Source organism: Cetorhinus maximus, chromosome 14 (genome assembly GCF_964194155.1).
Source record: "Cetorhinus maximus chromosome 14, sCetMax3.hap1.1, whole genome shotgun sequence".
Lineage (NCBI taxonomy): Eukaryota > Metazoa > Chordata > Chondrichthyes > Lamniformes > Cetorhinidae > Cetorhinus > Cetorhinus maximus.
Window position 1 is genome coordinate 19,807,931 of NC_135892.1, and position 22,176 is coordinate 19,830,106.

Below are 22,176 nucleotides of genomic sequence, written 5' to 3' on the forward strand. Positions count from 1 at the left end.
TCCTGCTTTGGGTCAACATGGTCTGGAGGAAGAGCAGGATTTATAGAAAGACATGTTTCAAACCTGCCTGTCAACTCCAGAGATCCAATGGCACTATTTTGAGGGAGACCAGGGGTGTTCTCCCTGGTGTTGGGCCAATATTAATCTCTCAACCAACACCTGAAAACAGACTGTCTGGTCATTATCACATTGCTGTTTGTGGACCTTGGTGTGCATGTGCAAATTGTCTAACAGGCTTTTCTATGTTACAACAGCGATTACACTTTCAAAGTACCCAATTGGCTGTCCTGAGGTTGTGAAAGGCACTACCTAAATGCAAGACTTTCTTTTTAAGTTTACAATGTTTCTGAAGTTAAGGGGATCTGTGGCTACAAACCTTATTACAAGTAATATATATTTCAATCATAGGATTTGAAATTAAGGCAAAAGATTTGCAGAGACGTTGCTCATCTTTTTGGGTAGGCAGCGTAGATTTTCTTCTAGTGGAAATGGATGTGCAGGGCTACAGTTAAACAGTTTGCAATCAGTTTGGTTGGCTCTCCTATGGAATTGTGCTATGCTCAATTTAGGCTGCCATAAAATTTGCTGGTGCAATAATGTGTAAGGGCCTCGTTTTCACTGGAATTGTTAATTTCTTGATCAACAATTTACCTGCATTTCTACTTTCCTGCTGATGGAATACCCAATGTCCATGTGGTAAAAGATCTCACCTTCCAGCAAATAGTTTCTTAAAGAGGATTTGACGTATAATTGGCTGCCACAACAAAACTGATGAATTGGGCATTGCACTTGTTGATCCTCTCTATTTGAAATATTTCTAGGCAAGAAGGAACACAGAGACACCACAAAACTTCTCCTGCACTGGAGGCAGTTTGCCTGCACTTACTAGTGAAAGTGTCTTTGCATATCTAAGGATGCTATCTGGAAATGTCTGACCAAAGAACACCTATACAAAAATGTCTGCTCCAAGTGCACCAATTTGGGAATGTCTGAGTAGAACTGCTTTTGCAGGCATTCACAAATTGATGGCTTGCAAGCCAAGAAGTATCGGCTCACAATTATCAATATCTTTCATGGAACTGTTTTAAGGTTGTACTTTCATGCTAAAGGTTTTATGTGGGATCGATTTGCACAGAATCTTTGGTTAAATTATATATGTTAATCATATCATAATCAGTTTAATAAAAATATATTAGCTGCATTATAGGAATTAGAAATTGCAGTAGCTAATGGCTGTTCAGATAAATATTGAAACAAAGTTTTTCAACGTTCTTTCTGAGTACCTTCATAGTACTCAATATCTATGTCCTCAATGCATATTGATGGCAGTTGAAAGCCATCATATCTTCATCTGCTAAAGTCACACATCAACTGGTACTAGCACACTCACTTGAGCAAGGTTTGCCTTTGATCATAAGCTTCTTTGGTGAGGAATCAATTAGGAGTGTTTTAAGAGCAAAATATTCCTCAATACTGGGGCAAGCATCAAGGGCGTGTGCTACAGTGGCATAAACAGCACTGTTGAAGACCTAACAGAAAAACAATAAAAGAAAATTTAGTGAGCATAGGCATTAAATAGTCTTTTTCAAATTAAATTGTGTGATTTCAGTTTACTTTATAGGAAAATAAGAACTTGTATTTCTTTAGTATCTTTAACATGGACAGGTATAAAAAATAATTATAAAGGCTGCTGTAACGTTAGCCTTTTTCTCAAGAGGGCTGGAACACAAAGGGGTAGAAGTGATGTAACAGTTAAAGAAAGCTCTGATTCAACCACAACTGGAATACTACTTTCAGGTTTGCACACTGCACCTAAGGATTGATGGGCGTGTAGCACAGATCAACCAGAATTATATCAGGGTTTAAAGGATTAAATTATGAAGACAGTTTACACAGAATAGGCATGCATTCTCTTCAGTACAGAGGGTTAAAGGGTTATTGAGGTGTTTAAGATGATTAAAGGGTTTGATAGCGTAGATGGAGAGAAACCATTTCTTCTGATGGGGCATGCCAAAAGAACTGGGCATGTCACAAAGCCAAATTTCACACAAAGGCTAGTGGAAAACTGGAACTGAGACCACCCCCATCCCCCTCCAAAATTATTGGGATTAGGTCACCTGAAAAATTCAAAACTAGGAACAATAGGTTTATGCTAGTTAAAGGTATTAAGGGAAATGGAGCAAAGGGCTGGGCTCCTTGGGCATCTCGTCATTGGGACTGCATGCAGTCCCAGTAATGAAACACCATTCATGGGGATGCCATCTGATCGGCCGGCAGCTCTCGGAGGCAGGACTTCCTCTCTGATGGGGATGGAAATCTTGCCTCAAGCCAATTAAAGGCCAATGGGCATTATGTGGCTGTGGGGTAAGCTGGCCAAATGCACATGGGCTTGCCCCTGACTTTTGCCCTTGGGTGCAGGGGTCCAGGTAAGGCTTTGGCAAAGGTGAGCAATGGCGTGTCAACGCATCCAGAAGACAAGAACAAACTATCTCCAGATGCCAGAGATGTCTGAGGAAGGCCCGGGAAATGATCACCAAGACATGTCGGATTGTCCATCAAGACGTGCAGCCATGTGGATTTGGTGGTAGCCCCATACCACTGGCCCTCAAGGTTACAGCAGCGCTTAATTTCTTCCAGGGCGGGACAGGCGACATATGCGGCATCTAACAAGCTGCCACATATAGGTGCATAAATAAAGGTGCTGACCATGCCCTGTTTAGTTGTGCCAATGATTTAATCCACCGAAGAAGACAGCCAGGCAGCAAGGTCGGCTGCATTTGGTGTCATCAAGTGCAAGGTGTCATTGGATGCATTAATGTGGCCATAAAATCTCCTTTGGAACAGCCAGCTGCATTTGTAAATTGTAAAGGCTTTCACTCCATGAACATACAACTGATATGCAACCACACAAGAAGAGTAATGCAGGTCTGCGCTCATTCCCCAGGGAGCAATCATGACGCAACTCAAGGCTCCCAGAGTTTTTGAAGCCTCCTCCCAGACTGATGGGTGGATCCTCGGTGACAAGGGCTATCCCCTGATACATGGCTGTTGACGCTAGTGAGGCATCCCCAGAGCAAGGCAGGGGAGTGCTACATCAAGCTCACCATTGGGCTTTTAAAAATATGCTTCTGCTGCCTTGACCGGTCTGGAAGGGCTCTGCAATACACACTCCAGAGGGTGTCACAAATAGTAGTGGTCTGCTGTGCATTGCACAACCTGGCGCTGCAATGTGGACAGATGTTGCAAGGACAAGGGTGCAAAGAAGATCAGTCCTCCTCAGACGATGAGAATTTGTCAGAGCGTGAGGAAGCCATAAATCCAAATGAGCCTTAGTGCCAGGGCCATGGAGAGACGTGCAAGGGATATCAGGGACAACTTGATTGACACAAGATTCACACAACGATAACGCATCTGCATCACCATTGTTCTATTGCCAGACTCCAGACTCCTATCACCTTCCTGGGGTGTAGACCTAGCCCCGCCATCTTCCTGTGCTGAGTTAACTCTAAACCTACGTCCTCTATTACCTAGAATAGAACAGGGAACAGAGCTTTGTCATGCACACTTGTTAGTGAGCGCTGGTACCAAGGACATCTTAGGGGTACGTGAACATCCGTGGAACAGCCTGCCTTGCCCAATTATTCTGATCCAGGACCATCTTTCAAGTGCTTTGAATGCAACTGGACCTGTCTCATTTATAGCTGTTGAGAGGGAACAAGGCCAATATCCTCTGGAGTGCATAGATGGGGGGCAGCTGTGCCTGCATTTAAAGCCATGTCCCACAGAATGAACATTGAATAAAGAATGCACAAAAATGCAACACATATCATACAGGAATAATGCCTGTGTCCCTATGTCCTCTCTAACCATCACATTGTGAGAAACATGGGGGGGGGACTATGACTGTTACATCTGATACTATGACAGGCCCCAACAAGCCTCAATAAGTGTGAACGATTATAAAAAACAAATTGTATTGTGCATATTTTAACAAGTGGGGTAGACATGGAAAAATCACCCCTGCCACCTTAGTGAAATTTTTTCAATTTTCGTTTTCTTCCACTACATCTATGTGCAATCCTGACATCAGCAGCTGAGGTGGAGGCAGTCTGCTCAGTGTCATGCCTTGTTGCCTTGAATGACCGTGGCACACATCCTGAGGAGGCATGGGGCTTTGAGGGCTCCAGGCTACTGGGTCTCTCCTGCACTGGTGTCAGGGTGTCCCCCTTGACCTCACCTGGAGTTGTTGGGGTCAGTAGAGGAGGGGATGAGATGTTGCTAACCCTGTGGCTATCTGGGGAAGGTGAGGGGGGTGATCTAGGTGCCTCGCCTCCTAGCCACTGCTGCACTGAACCCATGGCTAGAGTGATGGAAATCAGGTCAGAGCACATATAGATTGAATGCTCGACCTGGCTCTCCATGGTGGTCGGCAACCTCTTCTAGAAGCCATGCGCTCAAGTGCCTGAGACATGGCAGAACTCATGGCGAGCATGGACTCCTCTATACCCAATGCAAAGCTGCGCATGATCCTTGGCAAGTCTGCCATATTTTCCCCTAGCCTCTGCCGCATGTCCAGCAGGCTTCTTGTGGCTATGACCAGAAGCCTGTCATCAGCATTGGGCTCAGTAGCAGCCTGATTCCCAGCAGTGCATTGATCGCCTGGGGACCCGGCTGTCACATCCTCTCTCAGCTGTTGGGATGTGTCTGTGGTGTGTCACCAGACTGTGCTCTTGAATATACATGCAACCCCTCCACTGACTGTATGGGTTTAACTGTGCTGGCAGAGGTTGATGATGAGGCAGATAACAATGCATTTTTTGGGGCACTGGCTTCTGTGTCCCTACAGGTGGAGTCTTCGTGCTCCTCCCAGGCTGTGGCCTGGCCCTTGGATGGTGATGACCTGTAGTGGAAAACAAAAAGAGTCACATAAGGAATCATCACAGTTTGAGCGCTTCACATTTCATCGTGTTCATCCTGTGAGCCCATATGCCACCACCAGGATGGCAGCCTCTTCCTCCTTAATCCTGGCCGGTCCTGCCTCACTGTCTGCCACCAGTTGTGCTTCCTCCTCGCTGGTGATTTCCTTCGCCTTCTCATCGGCTATTCAGTTCAAAGGCAATTAGGAACGGGCAACAAATGCTGACCTTGCCAGCGATGCCCACATCCCATGAGAGACTCTTGTTGAAGTTGTAGCACTTATCCTTGTGGATCGGAACAGGTTGTTGGCCCATTTCCTGCATGTCACCCCACTGTTGTTCACCTCCTCTGCCTCTTCCATCCAGGCCACCTTGGTCAGGTGGGAGGGTTTTCTGATGCCATCTTCAGGAAAGAGCACCTCTCGCTTTTCCCTGATAGCCTGGAGGAGAACGGGCAGGGAGGCATTGATGAACTGTGGCACTGGTCTGCTTTGGCGGGTACTCATTTCTCCAAAGAACATGGTACTCTCAAGCAATGGAGCGTCATGACAGTGATGCACAGTCTCCTTGTTTGCTTCTGGTCATAGCCACAAGAAGCCTGCTGGACGTGCGGCAGAGGCTAGGGGAAAATATGGCAGACTTGCCAAGGATTATGTGCAGCTTTGCATTGGGTATAGAGGAGTCCATGTTCGCCATGAATTCTGCCATTTCTCTTCTTTAATAGGCTGCATGTTGATGCAGCATTGTCAGCTGATGGCGGGTTTCACCAATGTAAAGCTTCCCCACTGCTAAATCGCATGTGTTTTGCATACATAATGCTGGCACATAATTTTATTTATATTCACATGGGGATGGGAAAAAAGAGAGAAAGCAGAAGTGGTGCTCAGTTCCAGTTACAACATCGAGAATGACATGCTGTTGACAAAATCTCAGCCCAACGCAACCGAGAAAGAGGGGGTCTGATCGAGGTGTTCAAAATTATTAAGAGTTTTGATACATTAAATCAGGAGTTTCACTACATTAAATCAAGAAAATCTATTTCCTCTGGTCCTGGGCTGGTAACCAGAGGGCATAATTTTAAAATCATGACCAAAGAACGAAAGGAGAAGTAAAGACATGGAATACAGTGGTGGAAGCAGAATGCATAATAGCTATCAAAAAGAAGTGAAATAATAGTATAAGGAACAAGGAATAGAAATAATAGAATAATAGAAACAATAGTATAAAGAAATTTTCAAAGAGTCTGGAGAATGGAACTAAGCCGATAGTGCACTTGATGCATATAAGCATGCTAGATATTACACTTCTCATGTGGATAAAAGAACAGCAAAATGAAGTGAAACATATATGTTTGGATTTAAAATGGCATGAACTTAATACTGGTAACCCATTTAAAGTGAGTAAGAAAATCTGGTTCAGAAGGGATACCAAAAAGGAAGAGAATAATGTATAAAATGGGTAGCAGGAAGGAACCAGTGAACATAAATATAGATACAGAAGTGTTTGCTTTTCATGTTTTTGGAGACTCTAACCAATAATCTTCAATCAGTTCACCTTGGTTTGCTCCTCAGCCAGGTCCTTGTCTTGAAATTGGAATGGAAAATGAGAACGCTGTAGTTCTATTGAAGATTTGTTAAGCTCTTGCTGATCATTGAAGCTATGTATCGCATTTTCTATGGCTTTAATAATATTGGCAGCGTGCTGACTAAATCTCAGGCTGTCCTGTTGATGTACATAAGTCAAGAGAGTCAAGCTTTGCGCTACAATATTTCATAACTATTAGCTTACAATATATTTAATTGGCTTCATAATAGTAAGTCCTATATATGTCCAGAATATTTATGATAAAGGTAGATTTTTGCATTCCCAGAATATACATAGAGGTTGGATCTAAATACTCCCAAAATATATACAGAGGGTAGATTTATATACACCGAAAATGTATACTGATGGCAGATCTGTATACTCCTAAAATATACATACTGAGGATAGATCTATATAGATCCAAGAATATACAGGCTGCCAATAGATTTGGCATCAGAGCATTCCCAGCATTGCATTTCAAATTCCAGAAGTGAATATCAGTAACTCGGGCATTGCATTTAGCCTACAGCGCCCAACCTTCTGATCACAGATGCAGAATTGTGCAGCACTTCCATTTAGAATGGACAGAAAATCAAGTGTGAAGTATTGACCTCCACAAGCAAATTTCCAATACACACCATTTACTGAAAATAATGATCTCTTTGGTCCTTACACAACCACAGTGAAGTATCTGAAATTAGATTTAAAATCCAATGATTGTGCACACTGATTACAGAATCTGTATGTTTTTTTTAAAAAACGGGAAATAAAGTGTTGTATTCAAGTCTGGTTTGGGTCTGCATACCGTGAAATAGACCCACAATTTTTAAAGGTTTTGGGGTGATTTTTTGAACAAGGAGTGGTAACAGGGATCCACACTTGCTGACAGAATCAATTGCAAGATCATGGGCAAACTGCTGGAATTTTTCCATCTGATGAAATTAATGGCACCTGCTGCCATATCATACTTGGAATATTGCTCCTTCAAAGAGCTGATTCAGCATCGAGATGCACTTCACCAGTCCAAACACAAGGCTCCTTAGCTATTAGCCATGGCTCATTTGGTAGTGCTCTCATCTCTGAGTCAGGAGGCTTTGGCTGTCAATCTGTTGCATTGCTGAGGGAGTGCTGAACTTTCAGAGATGTTCCATTTAGGATGAAAGAAACTTTCCTATACAGAAGTGTTTACCATAAACAGCTTCAGGATGTCCTGATGACGTAAAAAGCATCATTATAAATGCAAATTTTTTTTTATCCTGTAACCAGATTGGTGATACAAGATAACCAGAGGCAGGAGGTAAGGAACGAAATTCGGCTGCAGGCTCTAAATTCAACAAACCTATTAGGTACAATGTTGATGAAGTAATTACGCTGCAACTTTTCTTATTTGGTGAAATATTGTAATCTGTCTTTCGGATGAGATGTTAAACTGAAATTCCATATGCCTGCACAAGTGGATGCAAAAGATTCCATGGCACTACTTCAAAAAAGGCAAGGAGGTTATCCCTGGCGTCCTGGCCAATATTTATCTCTGAATTAACATTACAAAAAACAGATTATCTTGTCATTATTACATTACATTTGTGGGAGTTTACTGAATACAAATTAGTTGCTGTACATGTGGCAGCAGTGATTATACTTCAAAATGAACTTGATTGGCTGTAAAGCGCTTTGAGATGTCAGGTAGTTTTGAAAGTACTATTTAAATGCAAGTGCTTAAAATGTACAATTACTTTATACAAAAATTGATGGCTTTGAATAGAAAATCAAGTTTATATTTTCTTTTACACAGATTGTTTCATGAAAGCCTGGAAATTGCTGTTGGTATATCACTGAGGGGTCAAATTTAGATTGCAAACAAGGGTGGAATGATCTAGCACACCATTCTGAAACTTGCCCAATTGGCTACCCATTGTCTCAGTACTTGGCTAATTGGCTGCTGGTAGTCTAGTTACTTGTCTGACTGGCTGGCAATTGTCCAATTACTTGTCAGATTGGCTGTCAATAGTTCAGGTACTCATCTGATTAGATGCCGATAGTCCAGGTACTTGTCTTACTGACTGGCTCCAGTAGTCCAGGTACATATCTGATTGGCTGCTGACAGGGCAGTAATGACAGGATGTGTGCATCCTATTTCCTGTTGTTCAAGAATGCAGGCCATCAGGAAGTCACCCTTACATTGGGCAGTGATCTGCGTTTAAAGTGTGCATGCCACACAGAGCATTGATGTCATGATTCATAAGTCCTTAATTGAGTCGAGTACTGGATTTAAAGGGATACTGGTACCTAATGGTAAGTGACTACCCGTGGGGACAAAATAATGCTTCTGTTTTTCTGAAGGTTACAAGGACTTTGAACTTACTTTCCTGTTACATGGAGGAAGTGGCAAGCAAAATTCAGTGGTAACATAACAAATGTGTGGTAAGCAAAGAAAGAATTCTAATGTTGGGCTGGATTTTATTACGAGTGGGGATCTGATCGTCAGAGTGAACACAAGAACACAAGAGATTGGAACAGGAGTAGACCATATGACCAGTTGAGCTTGCTATGCCATTCAATACAATTATGGTTGATCTTGGGCTTCAACTCCACTTTCCTGTCGGCTCCCTATATTCCTTAATTTCCTGAGACCCCAAATATTTGTCTATCCCAGCCTAAAATATAGTCAACGATGGAGCATTCACAACCCTCCGGCATAGAGAATTCTAAAGATTCACAACCCTTGAGTGAAGAAATTTCTCCTCATCTCAGTCTTAAATGACTGTCTCCTTTTCCTGAGACTGAAAGAGTGGGTCCCAAGAAAGAACGGGTCCCAAGGTCGCACTTGCTGGTTGTGGTAGCCACTTGGCAATTTTAACCGCACGAGGCTTCTAATTGGCTGCCTGTGGGCCTGGCGTCCAATTAAGGACAGTGGGTGGGATCTCCATGCTGCCATCCCAATCACAAGGCCAGAAACTTGGAAACTTCAGAGAGGTGGTCGCTGCTGAGGAATGCAAGAGACCTCGGCAGCTAGGAAGATAAGGAGAAGAAAAATTGCAAAAATTTATGGGGAGGCGGTTGGGACTGCAGGGACTGCTTTCCTTGCCTTTGGCCCATTCTTTGGTCCATGAGAAGCAGTAAAGGAAGATGAATCTACAAGTTTGAATATGGAGGATAAAAGCAAAATACTGCAGATGCTGGAAATCTGAAATAAAAATGCAAATATAGAGGATGCTGGCAAGGTTATGTTACTGATTTTTACTAGTGGACAATGTTGGTCAGCTTCTTGAAAAATTATAACCATAAAATGGAGTACTTACTAGAGCACTTCAGAAAGTAATAAGAATACACCATGTAGTGGAGATACATGCAGGTCATACTTGGAAGAGGTTCCAAAAAACATTAGTGAACCAGTTAGGTTTTTCCAACAATCCAACTGCTTTCATGATTTTTTTTTTTCAAAATTTCTTCAATTCAACTTCACAACAGGATCAGAACTCAATCTCTGAGTTGCTGGTCCAATATTGTCTGAAGTTTAGTGTGACAATGATGAACTGGCAACTCAGGTCACATGTAAGCAGCCTAATCATTTGATGTTTAGGAGAATATCTATATTGCATTGTATTTAATTACACAAAAGCATAACAAAGGAATGTATGAATGGTATCCCATTGTGATCTGAACCAGATGTTTGTGTTTTTCACAAAGAATCACAAAGAAAGGGACCTCTTTGGACCATCATGCCTGCTCTTTGAAAGAGCTATCTAATTAGACTCATTCACCCACTCTTCCTTGCAACTTTTCTTCAGTTTTGCTGAAAAACAAGACATGCTGTTGAAACTTCTTGTCTTGCACTCATCAGGATAGATACATAAGTATACCAATTGTAAAGGGAAACAATTTGTACCTCATAAGAAGATAGTGCTGATTGGTTGGCAAGTGGACTCTGATTGGTAGAGGCGTTGCCATGGAATATGCACCAGGAAACAGTTAACTGCCAAGCTTTTGTTTAAATTCAAATCAGGCCGGTTGACTCTGATTGGTCAAGGCATTGCCGTGGGGAATGAACTCGGGAATGGCTGTCCCCCAAGCGTTTGTTTAGTTGTGAAAGGTGCAATGCATGGCCACACTCCTTCTGTCTGCAAAGGACAGGGCCCTTTGTGTGAATATATGTAGCTTCACTGTGTGATTCTGTGATTCTATGATTCTAGCATAAATAACAGTAGTAGAGAACTCATTGGTAGATATCTCAACTAGCACACTGAGGAAAGGGAGCTCATTTGACTGTTCCATTTCAAAGGTGAATTTGAGTGCAAGATGGAGCTCATTAATGTGTATATGGAAATTTTTTACATGCAGCTGTGGATTCAAATACAGCAAACATATCATCTACATTTCAGAAATAGGCAAGGGGTAGGAGGTTTTCCTCTTTTTTCTTTTTTCAAATAGAGATCCAATTCCCTTTTTAAAATTATTGGTCCAGAACCTCTGATCTCTGGACTGTCATACCCTGGAGGTACCCCCAAGATGCGCTGGGGACCCCTCAGAAGTCCCAATGCACTGACTATGCAAGAATTGCCCAGGAAGTTTGGCAGGGCAATTCCCCTGCGTCTGGGACCCTCCATTAGAGTTGGAGACTCAGATAGTCCAACTCACTTACTAGAATAACTACCCAGGAAAGATTAGAAGGATTAAAACGAGCTCTAACTCTTGGGTAACTATACTACTGATCCCCCAACTCCCCACTGGACCCGCTGCCTACCACCCCAACATGGCTACCCCCACCCAACCACACCCCCGACTCCCTGACTATCCCATCAACCTGACTACCACCCAACTGCCCCCAATCCCCTGAAATACCCTACTCCTTCACCAACCTGCCACCCTACCCCCTCACCCCCCCACTTGCGACCCTACCCCCTCACCCACTAACTACCACCCTATCCCTTCACCCACTCACCTGCCATACTACTCCCTCACCCACTTACCTTCTCCCCATAGCTTCTCAAAGTGGCTTTGGGACATTTAGTCTCTCTGCTTAGCCAAATACTGCAGCTAGTGTCATAAAAAAAAGAGGCTTGGCTTCCTTTGATGATCCGGCACCACAAAGGAAGGACTCCCAGGATAAGTATGCTCCACATTTCTGAAGAGGTCTGGATCGGAAGTCCAGGCAACAAATGCGGAGCACTGGTACAAGGTAAGAAAATAGGAGTGGAGTGGCAATCCGACAGTGATTGTCACTCCTTGAAGATTTGGCCCATTATTGAATTTGCTTTCATCATCTTTTCAGGTAGTGCATTCCAGATAATAACTCCCTGAATAAATGAAGTTCTTTTCATCTCAGCCATCGCTTCTGTGCCTATTAACTTAAATCTTTCTTCTTTGGTTACTGACCTTCCTGCCAGTTTCTCCCTATCTACTCGAACAAAGCCTCTCATATGCTTCTCTAACCTTTTTGAAGGTGGTTTGAAATAACGCTTAGTAAGACGAGGCCAGATACAAATTGTTAAGCTCTGCATTTTGCAGAAAGTGACCATACAGAGTAACAGTTATGTTCAGACTTAGTTCAACCCCTAACACAACATGTTTTTGGATAATAATATAGAATACTGCAAGTCATGATGCTTCCCTATGACAATTGGTACTCATGTTCGAGTAAAAAAAAGGATAATTGTAACTATGGCAGAATTTTACACTCCCCTCCCAACACCCTCTTGGGAGTGGGTTGGCAGGCTGGTGGGGTGGGGCGGTGGCATAAAATTGGGTGCAATAGAGGTGGCATTGCGCCTATGGTGCATCCATCTTCACTTTGATTTTACCCATGGTAGAAGAGACACGGGCAATCCATAAATGTCAGCCAGTTAATGGCCAATTAAAGGCTTCCCCCTATGATCCTGCCACTGGGATCTGACCCATGGCAGCAGGTGTCAGGGCCAAGAGTCAGGCGTCCTGGGCCCTCAAGATAGTCGCCCTCCCGTGTTTCCCACACAATGCCCCCCACTTCACTTCCGCCCTGACGAACCTGGTCTCCTAGCCCCTTGCTAGGGTCTGCCAGCCTGGCCCTGCAAAAACCTTGGACTTACTTGAAGTCTGGACCTATGGAGGTCTCTTCTTTGGGGACTGCCTGTAGGCCCAGCAGTGGCCACCACTCCTGGTGGCACTGCTGGGAGTAGAGTGCTGCAGCCGTCTGATTGGCTGGCAGCTCTTGACGAGGGGGACGGAATTCCTGCCTCAAGCCAATTAACGGCGGTTGGCTGTCAAATGGCTGCATGGTGATCCAGCCAAATGGAGGTGGGCTCGCTCCCCAACATTTAAACATGGGGTGGGGCCACTGCCTCCATGTAAAATTCCAGCATATAGACGGAAGCATAAAATGAATGTGTCCATTATACATGCCTGTAGTAACCTGATGTGTAATATACCTTTAAAACAAGTATTGTAATGTAAGGTCACATGATCTTAATACCCAAAAGCAGAGTAGCGCGGGCTACTTCTCTGTGGTAGTGTCTTGAGTTAGTCACTGATTAATGAAGACAGAGTTTTATGTAGTGAGCACACAAGTATAGATACAGAGTTTCGTTTTTAAATAAACAATCTGTGCTTATTCTAACCACGATCTTCTGGGGCAGAATCTTCTGGCTGGCGTGCAGGTGGAGGAGTCCGCAAGCCAGCGCTTAAAACGTCGTGCGCTGACGTCGCGCGAGCGTCCCAACGTCAGCGCGCAGCATCGCGATATATCGGTCGGTGGACGCGCTATGCAGCGGGACGCGCACCCGCCTTTAATTAAAGGCCTTGTTAAGGCCATTAACTCTCCAATCGACCAGGATTTTGAGGGGCCCGTGCGAACTTCGGCTCGGCGCACAGGCCCAACGGGCAGGTGGGTAAGTGATTTTATTTACAAACCTCACCCAGTGGCGAGATGAGGTTTGATAATGGGTTTAAAAACTTTTAATAAGGTGTATGTGTTCTTCACTAACAGGTCCCATCTCGTGTGACATTTTCACGAGGGGGACATGTTAATGATTTTTTAATTTTTCTATTTTTAGAGTTTCAGCGATCTCTCTGAGGCAGCACTTTGCCTCAGGGAGATGTGCGCTCTTTCGCGCGCATGCGCAAAACAGTGCACCCTGGCAGTTGGGGAATCCCACCCCCCCCCCCCCCCCCCCCCCGCCTGCACAGGAAGTGCATAGCGCTTCCCGTTGGGCAGGCTGCTGGGCAGGCCAATCAGTGGGGCCCGTTTCGGTGGCAGCGATCGGCTGCCCACCCACCATCGAGTCGGTTGGGCCCGCCCGCCCATCAAGGGCAAAATTCTGCCCCTGATGTTCTCTGTCTCTGCACCAACTCGGTCACCCCAGTATAAACGTGCAACCCAGATGCTTTAGCCCAACAAACTGACGACAAGAGTAAAAGCATGAAGAATCATGAAAAAAGCGAGGTAAAAAGCAAGCAAGAATGAAGGAAACCAGAAGAACTGAAATCGGGCCGTACCTCGCACGGTAGTCCTAAGTAAAAGAAAATATCCTTTTGTGCGTTGAAGTGGTCCCCCCCAGAGCATGCCGCAATTTGGAAGGGTGGAGCCTTTCGATCCAACCTCGGACGACTGGTCTCACTATGTTCAACGCCTCGCGTCCTTCTTCCAGGTGGACGGCATTGCGGGGGAGGCAATGCTTCTGTCCACGTGTGGGAGTAAGACATATGGACTCATTTGGAATCTGTTGGCACCCAGTGCCCCAGACTCGAAAAGTTTTGATGATTTAGTGAACCTCATAAAGAATCATTACTAGCCCAAGCCTTCGGTGGTGATGCAATGGTTTAAATTTAACTCAAGAAATAGAGCTGCGGTGGGGGGGAGGTGGGGGACAGTTGCTTGTTATGTTGCAAGTCTGAAGCAATTAACTGAACATCTACCAATGATACGGTTAGAGATCGTTTGGTATGCGGTATTCCACTGCCGCTGCCATCATGTAGGGTCCACGAACTCAAACTGGCTGGGGTTACTCAAGTTCTTGGGTGGACGGGATCCCAGGGACAGGGTACTCAGGTCTGTGTGGAATTTATGGATGACAGCAGCCTTTCCATCATTTGAAATGTGAAAGGGCCAGTCTGTGAGGGAGATGTGCTCACACTTTTGGAATCTGAGCGTGAAGCAAGAAGATTACGATAACAGATCGTCAAGACTGATGCCAGCTGAAGCCGCTATCAAAGTAATTGGTTATAGACATTTTCACAGTTTTTTTTGACAAAATAGGACAATAAACATTTTAAGTGAGTAATCTTTAAAAAAAAATGAAAATGCAATTCAGAAGAGATTACTGAATTGCTGAAACAAATCTAGATTTTCAGAAGGCATTGGAAATTGCTCTGACAATGGAAGATGCAGTGCGAGACTCAGAAGCCATTTAAGGAGCACAAAATGATGCTGTCTTTCATGTTGGGCGTGGAGCCTCAACCAAAAAGAATGCGAAAGTGCAGAGCTTTATTCCGAAGCGGGAAGCAGCCACCACTTGCAGATAAATTAAAAGGAATAACCCAGCAGCAAAAACATGGCATAATATTGATAGAGGTGGAAGCAGAAAACCCTGGACTGAATCCCAATTTAAAAAGCTCAAATGTTTCTTCTGATTGTAATGGACACTTCATGAGATACTGTAAAAACTGAATTAGGCCCACTTCCAGACAAACGCAAAAACTCCATGTGATGAACAGTATTGAAAAGCCTGAAGAAATAGATGCTGATGTCTATTCACTATATAATTTAAAAGGTAGGAAGGACGGAGCCTATGGGGAACATTTTCCACCCGTCAGTGGGGGGAAGTGGGCGATTGGGCGCCGGTGACCGGCCTTCCGATCAGCGTCCCCAGTCGGGGGTGGGGGGGGGGGGTGGGGGGGGGGGGGTTGCCGCCATTTTACGTGGGCGGACCAATTAAGGCCCGCCTAGCGTGATGTCCACCAGGAAGCGCTATGTGCTCCTTGTGCATCTGGGAGAGTAATTCCCTTAGCCGGGAGTGCACTCTTTCGCGCATGTGCGTGAAAGGGCACACAGGTCTCCCTGAGGCAAAGTGCTGCCTCAGGGAGATCGGCTCCAATTCAAAAGCTGACAGAAAGGTAATAAAAAAATTTCCCTAACATGTCCCTTCATGTGACACTGTCACATGAGTTGGGACATGTCCTTAACTCTTATTTAAACATTCGATAAACATTTAAAAGCTCTCATAACACCTCATCCTGCCCGTGGATGAGGTTTCATGCTTTTTCTGGGGCCCGCCTGGGCTCCCGGCCTGCCCGCCAACCCTAAGATTGGATGGGCAAGTCCATCAATCAAGTTAGTTAGTTTTTATAATGGCCTTAATAGGCCGTTGACAGTTCGACAGGCGCGCAGCCGAATCAGCTGTGAGCCCGCCGAACTGAAAGTCTAAATGATGTGGGGTGACATCGGGACACACGCCCGACGTATCTGTGTTATTTGACGTGTCGGCGAGCGGGCCCCGCCCCTGCACACCGACTGGAAAAACCTGCCCTATGTGACCTGGAGGGGAATTTTCAGCTCAGCAAGCAGGGGCGGGATCCTTCTGCCGAGGCGTAAAATGATGCAGGTCGATATTGGGTGTGCGTCCTGACGTCACCGTGCGTCATTTAGATTTTCAGTTCAGTGGGTGTGCAACCAACTTGGCTGAGCGCCCGCCGAACTGTCAAAGACTTGTTAAGGCCATTAAGTAACTAATTAACCCTATTGAGAAAGCTGCCCGTCCAACCTTAAGGTTGGCGGGCAGGCGAAGAGCCCAGGCAGCCTTCGCATTTTTCATGGAACCTCATCCACGGGCGGGATGAGGTTTCATGAATGCTTTTGAAATCTTGGAAAAATTTTAAATAAAATTCATGCACGTGTCCCAGCTCATGTGACAGTTTCACATGAGGGGACATGGTGTAAACATTTTTTCCTTCTTCCTTAAACTTTAGAAACTTTAAACTAATCTCCCTGTGCTGCGCGTAAAAGAGCGCACTCCCGACTCTGGGAACTACCCCCCCCAGCCCGCACAGGGAGCGCACAGCGCTTCTGGGCGTGCGTCACGCTGGGCAGGCCCACCCATGTAAAATGGCGGCGTGGACCCAATCACACAACCCCCGATGGGGGGAAAATTCTCCCCCATGAGTGTGAATGAGAAGCCTATCAGAATGGAGGTGGATACTCATGTAGCCACTACGGAGATTGGTGAGCCTACTTTCAAATACTTGAATCTTGGAGAACATGAGCTGAATTTTGAAGAAACTGATGGGAGAGAATTTTCCCCCCATCAGTTGGGTTGTGTGGGGATGGGTGGGAGCGGGCGTGAACCTGATTGGCACCCCCGATTGGGTCCGCGCCGCCATTTTACGTGGGCGGGCCAATTAAGGCCCGCCCAGCGTGACATGCGCCCGGAAGCGCGGTGTACGCCCTGTGTGGGCAGGGGGGTGGCGTTCCCTGAGTTGGGGCCTGCGCTCTTTTGCGCACTTGCGAAAGAGCACAGAAATCTCCCGGAGGCACAGAGGTGCCTCAGGGAGATTAGTTTAAGTTTAAAAATTTAAATAAAGAAAAGAAGATATTTTAAGACATGTCCCCTCATGTGACAGTGTCACATGAGCTGGGACATGTCAAGGAACATTAATGAAAAAATTTATTTAACTTATAAACCCTTCATGAAACCTCACCCTGCCCGATGAGGTTCCATGAAAAATGGAAAGACCGCCTGGGCTCTTTGCCTGCCCACCAGCCGAGTCAGCTGCGCGCCCGCTGAACTGAAAATCTAAATGACACGTGGTGACATCGGGACACCCAGCCGACATCACCCCCTGCTCCCGCTCGCCGAGCCGAAAATTCTGGCCGTGAAAAATTAAAAACCTACACAGGAGAAGACATACAAGTCAAGGGTGTATCTGAAGTCACAGTAGATTATAGAGGTCAAACAGAGAGATTACACTTGATGGTAGTAGCAGGCGAGGGACCTACTCTCCTCGGGTGAAACTGATTGAAAGAAATTAAATTGGAATGGACTAAAATCTTCCAACTGAGAACTAATGGGTTATCACAGCTATTACAAAAATATGCCTCAGTTTTCAAGGAATAACTTCAAAAAATTGAGGGGCTACAAGCAAAAGTTCATGTAGATCCAGAGGCAACACCAAGATTCATAGAGACCAGACCAGTACCTTATGCAATGTGGGGATAAGGTAGATGTCACACTGGACAGATTAGAAAAATTGGGAGTGATACAACCAGTACAATTTTCTGAGTGGGCAGCTCCAATTGTACCTGTTCTCAAACCCGATTGAAGTATCAGAATATGTGGAGACTACAAATTAACAGTTAGCAAAGTGGCAAAATTGATTAGACATCCCATACCTAAAATTGAAGATTTATATGCTAAACTGGCAGGTGGAAAGGCCTACACGAGGTTAGATATGAGTCATGCCTACCAGCAATTGGAATTAGAGAAGGCATTCCAGAAGTTTGTCACCATAAATACACACAAGGGATTGTATCAATACAACTGTTTACCATTTGATGTATCTACTGCTTACGCCAAATTCCAAAGAACCATGAAAAATTTATTACAGGGATTGCCCCATGTGGTAGTTTATTTGGATAACACTCTTGTGATTGGACTCACTGAAAAGGAACATTTGAAGAACTTGGAAGAAGTTCTGAAACATTTTTCACAAGTTGGAGTGAGATTGAAGAAGGAAAAGTGCACATTCCAGGCAAAAGAGGTAACTTACCTAGGTCATAAGGCCTACGTCCAGTTGAAGAGAAAGTGAAAGCCATTAAAGAAGCCCCAGCACCAAAGAATACATCTGAACTGAAATCATTCTTGGGGTTGATCAATTACTCCAGACTTTTTCTTCCTAATTTGTCAACAGAACTGGCACCGCTATATTACTTGCTCAAGAAAAACCAGAGATGGTCATGGCAAACACAACAAGAAGAAGCTTTCACAAAAGTGAAAAAGTTGCTACAATCTTCTACATTGCTAATACATTTCGACCCAAAGAAAGATTTGATAGTAACGTGCGACGCATCACCTTATGGAGTAGGAGTAGTGCTTTCCCATTGAATGGATGGGATCAGAACGACCAACAGGATATGTGTCGAGAACACTCAGTACTGCAGAGGAAAATTACTCACAAATTGAAAAAGAAGGCCTGTCAATCATTTTCAGAGTTAAAAAGTTTCATCAATTTGTACATGGTCGTCATTTCGCTATCATAACGGACCACAAGCCGTTATTAGGAATATTCAGTGAAGATAAGGCTATATCCCCTATAGCCTTTGCAAGAGTACAATGATGGGCATTGATCTTAGCAGCATATGAATATACTTTTATTCATAGACCCGGAAGTCAAATTGCAAATGCAGATGCACTCAGTAATTTACCATTGCAAGTGAAAGATGAGGATGTTCCAATTCCTCAGGAATATGTCTTGTTATTGAACTTCCTGGACTCATCACCGATGTGTGCCAAACAAATTAAAGATTGGATGAACTGAGACCCAGTCTTATCCAAAGTGGTTCTGTATGGTTGGTCACAAACACAAGAGTATGATGAAATGAAACCTTATTTCCAGAGAAGATACGAATTAACCAGCCAAGAAGGTATTTTATGTGAGGAGCTCAGGTGATTGTTCCTCCAAAAGGACAAAAGCCATTGTTGTCTGAACCTCACAGTGCACATTCCGGAATTTTCAAAATGAAGGCAATCGCTTGCGGGCATATATGGTGGTCGGGAATGGATGGAGAAATAGGAAACTTAGTGCGAAATTGTGTGCAGTGCCAAGTGCAAAAATTACTTGCAACAGCTCCGTTACACCCCTACAAGTGGCCAGAATGGCCATGGGTGCGAGTCCACATTGATTATGTGGGACCTTTTATGGGAACAATGTTTCTACTATCACAGATGCCCATTCAAAATGGATGGGCATAAACAAAGCGAGGTCACTTATATCTTCAGCGACAATAGGCAAGCTACGACAAAGCTTTGCTATAAATGGGTTACCTGAAGTATTAGTATCAGATAATGGAACAGTATTCACAAGTGATTAATTTAACCGGTTTATAAGTCCCCATGATATTGTTCATGTGAAAACATCTCCATACCACCCCTCTTCAAAAGGACTCGCCAAGAGAGCAATTCAGATATTCAAATCTGGTATGAAGAAATTATCTGGAGATTTGTTAGTGACTAAATTAGCACGTTTTCTTTTACATTATAGAACCACCTCTCATTCAACAACAGATGTCACATGTGCAGAATTGTTGATGAAGCACTGTCTCCGGTTGAGACTAAGCCTAATCATGCCAAAATTCGGAGGGAAAGTGGAAGTAAGGCAGGAAAATCAGAAAATGGGACATGATTGTCTTAGTCAGGACAGAGCATTTAATGTAGGAGAGAAGGCATTTGTGAAAAATTTTAGAGAAGGACCAGCCTGGTTGTTCGGTGAAATAAGTGCCGTAACGGGACCTCTTTCCTACCATGTGAAGGGACAGGAGACATGTGGATCACATACAAAGAGGAGAAACCAAATATCCAGAAGTGATTCCACCAGTGCTCGAGACTGAATCAACATTCCCTGTTGAAAGAACTCAGCTAAGTACAAATGTATTTGAAGGACCGATTATACCTGAAAGAGTCAAAGAAATGAATTTACAGGTACCTGCAGCAGTACCTGATGCTCAGATGACTTCAGTCAGGGCAAACTTCAGAAGCTGCAGAGCTGAGATGTTCCGCATGCATAAGGAAACCCGCAGAGAGGCTGACTTTGTAAATAATTGATCTGTATAAATAACTTGATATATTGAAAAATTATTAAATGTATTTTTCAGTAAAGGGGGAGAGGTGTAGTAACCTGATATGTAATATACCTTTAAGGCAAGTATTGTAATGTAAGGTCACATAATCTTAATACCCAATAGCAGAGTAAGGCAGGCTACCTCTCTGTGGTAGTCTTGAGTTAGTCCCTGATGAGTGAAGTCAGGGTTTTATGTTGTGAGCTATACAAGTATAGCTGCAAAGTTTAGTTTGCAAATAAACAACCTGTGTTTATTCTAACAATGATCTCCTGATGTTCTCTGTCTCTACCAACTCCATTAACCCAGTATAAGCATGCAACCTGGATCCTTTAGCCCAACAAACCTAAGAGCACTGGATCCAACAATGCCATTTGACTTCAGAGGAAAGGAAAATTGGGTGAGATGTATGATGAGTGGCTAATTTGATATCAGCCGATTTACTCCAAAGTTAAAGCTACCTCCAATAATTTCCAATAATCCACCTGCATTTCAACCTTCTGGTGGAAGCTAGCCTTGTTTAAATGCCTGGCTGCCTGCTGTGTCTTTTTATCCCCTATCTTAATAGACTGAGAAGGAGTGCCTGACCACCCCTGTTGAGCGTTCCAGACCAGGGACTTTCCAACAGAGTGGGTGTGAGGTTTGTATTGATTACTGGCAATCAAATTATTGATTTTTTTCAGTCTTTGGGGAACAACTTTAAAGTCCAGCTTAATAGCAGTTTAATCTCATCCACTGCCAGACAGTCGTGCCAAGACCTGGGAGTTATGATTGGGAGTAAGGATGCTGATATATCTGTTAAATACCATTTTGGGGATTCTTTTTTAAACCAATTACCATACTTACTTCTAAATTGAATTGATATGAATTCTCCACTATGCCTTGTTGTTTCCAAAGCTACTGTGAAAGTTAATATTGCAAGAACTGTCATCCTTGAGCCCTTCTTGCTGTACTATATCTTGTCAAGAATGCAATTACAGTAATTTTTACCATAATTTTGCACATTTTTTCCCCCTTTGTTTTATTACTTTTACATTTTTTTAAGAAAGGAAGACTTACATTTATGTAGCACTTCTGATCACCGGATTTCAAAAATACTTCGTTGGTTGTAAAGCGCTGAGAAGTGTAGTCATTGTTGTAACGTAGGAAATGTGGCAGCCAATTCATGCACAGCAAACTCCCACAGTTAGCAATATGATAGTGACCAGATAATCTGTTTTTAATGATACTGATTGAGGGATAAATATTGGCCAGGACACTGCGGATAAATTCCCTGCTCTCCTTTGAAATACTGCCATGGGATCTCTTACATCCACCCAAGCAGGCAAATGGGCCTCAGTTTAACATCTCATCTGAAAAACCACATCTCTGACAATGCAATGCTCCCTCAGTACTGCACTGGAGTGTCAGCCTTGATTTTTGTGTTCAAGGCCTGGAATGGGACTTGAATCTGGGACTGTGAGACTCAGGAAAAAGAGTGATAGCAACTGAGACACAGTTGACACCTATTTTCAAGCAAGAAAAAAATCTAAAAATAAATATGAAAGCTTGAGCAGAAAGAATCCAAGGAAAACCGTCACTAAAAATGTATTGAAAAACAAAACTCTATAATAAAAAAGCGCCTGTCCCTTTAAGAGCACATTGAACACAGATTCCATTTACACCCACTACAGATGTGCGGGCAGAGTGTACAGCTCAATCGCATCTTAGATGGATGGAAAATAATGCTGTGCCTTATCTACATCTATTCGATTAGATCTTCATTTTAAAATTAAGTCCTAGAACATTCCCAGGAACTTCAAGTTGGTCCAACGGGATGGCTGGTAGATCCTGCAATGCACAAGTTGGAAGACAGGTAAGGGAGCCCTGGACATGGGA

General features: G+C 43.9%; 1 long non-coding RNA gene and 1 pseudogene across 1 annotated transcript in view; both read left to right on the plus strand.

Annotated features, from left to right (window-relative positions):
• Positions 1-8,684: 8,684 nt before the first annotated feature.
• The window catches only part of LOC144689497 (uncharacterized), a 44,289-nt gene continuing 30,797 nt past the window's right edge, over positions 8,685-22,176 (plus strand). Inside the window, exon 1 of the long non-coding RNA XR_013578653.1 lies at positions 8,685-8,792. This is a non-coding gene — a long non-coding RNA (uncharacterized LOC144689497). The remainder of the gene's footprint in view (positions 8,793-22,176) is intronic.
• On the plus strand, positions 11,657-14,698 carry LOC144689996 (small ribosomal subunit protein eS28 pseudogene; annotated as a pseudogene).